The sequence below is a fragment of the Cricetulus griseus genome, chromosome 3 (assembly GCF_003668045.3).
Source record: "Cricetulus griseus strain 17A/GY chromosome 3, alternate assembly CriGri-PICRH-1.0, whole genome shotgun sequence".
In the NCBI taxonomy this organism is placed as follows: Eukaryota; Metazoa; Chordata; class Mammalia; order Rodentia; family Cricetidae; genus Cricetulus; species Cricetulus griseus.
The window spans coordinates 50,480,003-50,486,002 of NC_048596.1; positions in this window are offsets into that span (position 1 = coordinate 50,480,003).

Sequence of the window (6,000 nt, forward strand, 5' to 3'; positions counted from 1 at the left end):
AGATACAGAGAATAGGCCAGTCTTTCTGGGGTTGAGGATTTATGCCCTGGCACAGACCCCAGGACATAAGGCAGGGCACCCAGGACCAACAGGGCTATGAGGATAGTGGGATGACACATGGTCACGGGTTCCATTGCTCTGAGGGCCAAGTAAGTTCCTTTGCTGCCCCATGGATGCAAAATGCTTCCTCAACTAGAGGGAATCTGGGGTGTCACAGAGGCCAGGGGAGGAAGTAAAGGATTGCTGTAGCAAGTTCACTACTAGAAAATACCACATGCTTCCTGGTGATGAACTAGAACATTCTTGAGGTCCTTGTCACCCCATGAGTGTGGTACTGGCCACAGTGCCAGAGAGCTTACATAAAGCCGTTGATACCTTATGACTGAAACTGACAACACCCCTGCTGAGAAGGCTGGCAGGCCCCAGTGCTGTAGACAGAGTCCTCTCCTCAGATGAGGAAGCTGAGGTCAGAGAGGTGAAGTGACTGACTGCCTGGCCTAAGGTTGTGCAGCTTGCAGGAGACAGGGCCCTGCCTGGAACCCAGGTCCTCACTGTGGGGAAGTGTTCTAGTGGGGCACATCAATGCAGCCATGGTGGCAACATCCTGAAACTAGTGGCCTTGTCCAAAGGTGTGCAAGAAGATCCCCCAGATTCTGATTGTCTGGAGACCTCTGAAATGTCATTGTCTCTTGGTATCCTCCAGAACTGGGATTTAAGCTGAGGTTGTGAGTTCTAGGACCCAGTACATAACAAACCACAAATGTTCAGTTCTTTTTCCCCCTTCCTGACAGGGTTTCAAGTATCCCACACTGGCCTTTCTGTGTAGCCAGGAATGATCTGAACTTCTGCCCCTCTGTGTTTACCTCTTGAATGCTAACATTATTAGGCATGTGCCACCAAAAGTGGTTTTATTCGATACTAGAGTTAGAACCCTGGATTTTTATGAATGTAAGACAAGCTCTCTACCAACTGAGTACCACCCAGCCTCGATTCTAATACATTAACTAGCATAGTATCTGCACAGAGTCTAGGTGCTCTTCCCATATATTCTCTGTATGTGTGTGTTTGTGTATGTGTGCACATGTTTATAGAAGCATGAGTGCACATGTGTGCATGCATGTGGAAGGTCACCTTCATTGGGTACCTCTATCATGCTCCACCTTATATTTTGAGAAAGGATCTCTCTGAACCTAGAGTTCACCAGTGAGCTCCAGGGATCTGCCCTCTGCCCCTGCAGCACTGGGGTTGTAGACGTGCACCATAAAGCCTGGAGTTTCACATGGCCACTGGGGATGCAACCCATGTCTTCATACTTGCTTGGCAGACAAATTTATCCATTGGGCCATCTCTTCATCCCACCTCTTTTTAGAATGTTTAGTTAAAATATAATGACATCATTTGCCCCCTCCTCCCTACAACCCCTTTCCTGCCCCCCATCTCTGTCTGAGGGGATCCCTGCAGGTGTCATACAGGGAAGTGAACCATTCGAAGAGATGAGAATGAAAACCCTGTGCAGATTGACTTCATCAACCTGGATCAGACTTGGAGGAGTCTCGTACAGGGCAGTTCATGTTTAAAACACAGCACGAAGTGGGAAAAGGTTTCCAGGCAACAATCAGTCCAATTCCAGATGTACAATAAAGCTTAAGGTGTGACTACCTAAAGACTCTTTTGCAAAGTACATGTGACCATGAGGGTGGGTTCCATAGCTAAAGGGACCTATAGCATAGAGGTCATCAGGCCATAAAGCACATGTGACATCTATGCTAAGGTAATGGTCTAGGGAGGGAAGAGTCTGAGATAGTCATTCTGGGGAATTAGGGTGACGTCTGTCTCTACAGAGAGCAAAAAGGTCACTAGGTCCTTAACAAACTCCACTCTCAGCTTTCTGGATGGAACACAGGCATTTGATTTTAGCTCCTCCATGGAGGAGCCACCCTTGTTGATTCTATTCCTGGTTCTCTTTGTGCTTCTCTGTGAGTACAAGGACCTCTGTGCCCCCAACACCTCTCGACTTTATGGCTCTTTTTCTCTAATTATTACTCAGTAATAATCATTGTTACATATGCATAAACTGCTGAGTCCCTTTAGTGTGTGTTGCTTGTGTGTATGTTTTTAGGATTGACCAGTTGGTGTTGGATAGCCATTTAGGGACTCACCCCTAAGGGAAGATGAATTCTTTTTCTCTCAGCTTTGGCCATTCTCTCTTAATTGCCCCATGTGGCTCTTCATATAGAGGTGGAGCCTCATGAGATTTCTCCCATCAATGTTGGCATGTCAACTGGTGTCATTGATCAGGTTTGCTTAGGCAGCCATGTTGTTGAGATTTCATGGGTGTAGCCTCCCTGTCATAAAGACACAATGCAGTAGCTTCTCTGGGCCTCTGGCAATTGTAGTCTTCCTGTTTCCTCTTTGGTGATGTTCTCAGTGCCTTAGGTTGTGTTATAGAAGAATCAATTGTACTGTGCACCCTCTCTCTCTTTTAAGACAGTTGGCCTGGAATTTACTGTTTCTCAGGCTAGCTTCAAATTTAGGGTAATCTTTATGCCTCTGAGTTCTGGGATTACAAAGGTATGGGCCACTACACAGGCCTCTGTCACAGACTTTAAATCATGTCTAGTTTGCTTATAATAATGAATACCGTATAAGAGCTGGGGAAATAGCTGCCAATCTATATTGATTAGGGAACTATGACAAGGGGACAGTTTGATTTTCTTGTTTTTTGTTGTTGTTGTTGTTGTTGTTTGTTTTGTTTTGTGTGTGTGTATGTTTGTTTGTTTGTTTTTTGTTTTGTTTTCCGAGACAGGGTTTCTCTGTGTAGCTTTGGAGCCTATCCTGGCACTCACTCTGGAGACCAGGCTGCCCTCGAACTCACAGAGATCCGCCTACCTCTGCCTCCCGAGTGCTGGGATTAAAGGAGTGCGCCACCAACGCCCAGTGACAGTTTGGTTTTCTAGAAGGCTAGCATGGAGGATCTGTATTTGTACCATAGGTGAACAACAGATCCTGTAGTCTGATCCCCAGGCAGTGGTGAGTCAGGGCCTTCTAGACCAGCTTCCGGACTTGGAGTCAGAGCTGCTACTTCCGAGTTCATTCACTGTGACCCTGCCAATAGCAAAGCCATTGGGTTTGCTATAAGGGGTTATCTTCCAAATTAATTAGTGATTTGATCCTAACTGAAGTTTGCTCATTGGTAGAGTTTTGTGATTCACTACCCATCCACCCTGTTTCAGTTTTGTTGTTCTTTAGAAGCCACCATGAAGAGTCTCATGACGAGGCTCAGGCAATGAACATGGTTTTGAGCTTAGTCTGTAGTTGGCAGGATTGGTTAGTAACCTGAGGACCTAAGATGGCTTGCTGTTCAGTGGTATCCCTGAGCAGTTCATCAGAAGGGGACATACAGGGAATATTGTCATTAGGGACCAAGACCGGCTCTTCAGCCCTCCAGGGCACTCTGCAGGCTTGACTCTTTCCCCCAGAGGCTGGGGGCCTTTTGTCAGTCAAAGCAGAGCAATCCCTTATCTGGGAGCTATAAAGTCTCCCTGAGGAGCTCATGGCTTCTCATTCCTGTACAAATCTGTCAGCGTCTGCCGTCTGAGAAACGGAAGTACATCATACATGAGAGAGTTCAGGGTGATCTGTCATGAAATCCAGCTTCCAGGTAGGTCCCTGGACCTATCCCCTGCTTCCTCTGTAGAGAACTCTATTGTTTGAGGCTTGTGACTTCAGTGAGACCCAGGAGAAGCTTCCTTAGGGACTGGCATCTTTCATGGTCTCCCCTTTGCCATCTGACTGGTTTTCCAGGTATGAATGACATTCTAACTCCCTTTGAACATCCCGCCTTGATTCAATTCCCTGGAATTGTAATTAATTGGAACTTAGTAGCTCTAGTCCTCCCCAGACATACACGCTCCCTCACCTGTCCACCTGATTTTCCAGTGTCATGTGTGGGAACGTGATTGTACAGGTGAGTGGCAGAATCTAGTTTGTTTTTTTTTTTTTTCCTTTCTTCTGGGATTTCTAATTTCTCCAGACCCTCATATACTTACCTACCTCAACACCTACCTCTCTTTCTAGAGTCTACAGCTAGATTTTTCTCTGGTGAATTGTTTCTCCCTTCTGCCTCTGCTATGTACTAGAATTAGAACTGCCCACCCCCACCCCACCCTTAGAGGTACTTATGCTTTCTGTTACTTGGGATAAAAATTTCAATAAAATTATTTTTGTTGTTGGCCAGGCACATGCCTTTACTCCCATGGATTGGGGGGCAGAGGCAGGCAGATCTCTGTGAGTTCAAGGCCAATCTGGTCTACAAAGCTACACAGAGAAATCCTTCCTCAAAAAAACCATAAAAAAAAAAATACTTTCGTTGTTGAAGTTTTTTTTCTTTTTTTCGAGACAGGGTTTCTCTGTGGCTTTGGAGCCTGTCCTGAAACTAGCTCTTGTAGACCAGGCTGCTCTTGAATTCACAGAGATCCAACCACCTCTGCCTCCCAAGTGCTGGGATTAAAGGCATGCGCCATCACCACTTGGCTGTTTGTAGTTTCTTTTGAGTTAGAGTCTCACATACCCCCAGGGTGGCCTTGAACTTACTGTATGGCTGACCTTGAACTTCTCATCCTTCTGCCTCTACCTTGGCTTATATGTGGGAGCCGCCACACCCAGCTTCAGTCAGCCTACCATTTAAATCACCTACATGGCAGCTGACTCCTTCTTAGTCAAACCTGGAAGGAGCCTTGAGAGCAAGTTAAGACTTATTCTGTCCTTCAGCTGGCATTTTGTTCATTCATTTTTGGAGACAGGGTCTCATGTATCCCATGTTAGCGTTGAGCCTGTTAGGAAACTTAGGATGAACTTGAGCACATGAAACCATGCTCAGTGTGTGTGGTGCTTGTAATCCAGTTGGGCTTTGTGTTTGCTGAGCAAGTACTCTACTGACTAAGCTACATTCCCCGCCTCTCAGCTAAGAATTGTTTAAATGTTAATTTTTTTTTTTTTTTTTTTTTGGTTTTTTGAGACAGGGTTTCTCTGTGTAGCTTTGGAGCCTGTCCTGGCACTCACTCTGGAGACCAGGCTGGCCTCGAACTCACAGAGATCCTCCTGCTTCTGCCTCCCGAGTGCTGGGATTAAAGGCGTGTGCCACCAACACCCGGGGGTTAAAAATATTTTCGAAGTGTGTGTGTGTGTGTTATGGGGGGGGTCTGGGTCTGGGTCTGGGTAGGTGCCTTTGGAGCCCAGAAGAGGTATTGGATCATCTGGAGCTTGAGTTATAGGTAATTGTGCTGCAACTAACCTTCTAAAATGACATTTTGTGCCTGACCTGATGACACAGACCTGTATCCTTAGCTACTTGTGAGGCTGAGGCAGGAAAATCAAAAGTTCAAGACCTTCTATGGCTACAGAGTGAGTTCAGATCTAGCCTGGGAAACTTAAGAGAGACCCTGTTTCAAATCAGCAACAAAACATTTTTTAAAAAAAGGAGGCTGTAGTCTGTGTTGGCGAGTGTGCCTAGAATGTGATTAACCCTGAGTTCAGCCCTTAGCGCTGGACAGAAGAGAAGAGTTAGGTGAAGCTGAAAACAATACTCATGCTTCCAATACCTGAGCCAGCTGCTTTTTGTTGCATTTCCTCAAAGCCTGTCAGGATGTTCATACACGGTTCCAAAAGCATGAAAAATCCGGGGGATAATGTTCCAGTCTTTAGTTTCCTGAGCTGGAGGGCCGAGGGGTGCAAAGGGAAGGAGAGAAGATGAGAAAGGTGAGGACAAGAAACAAGAATCCGGTAAATGGCCTAGTTCACAGAACACTTATCGGCATACATAATGACAGGCACTGCGATCCTTTTTGGTCAATGAAGGATCACTCATATGACAGTGGTCTTGCATTCCTGTAGCCTGGTGACGTTTACTTACTTACGCATGTGTGGCAATGCCTGTGTAAACAGAGCAACCGCACTGAAATTTGCCTAAAAGTACGACACGAAATTATGCAGTGTCATACT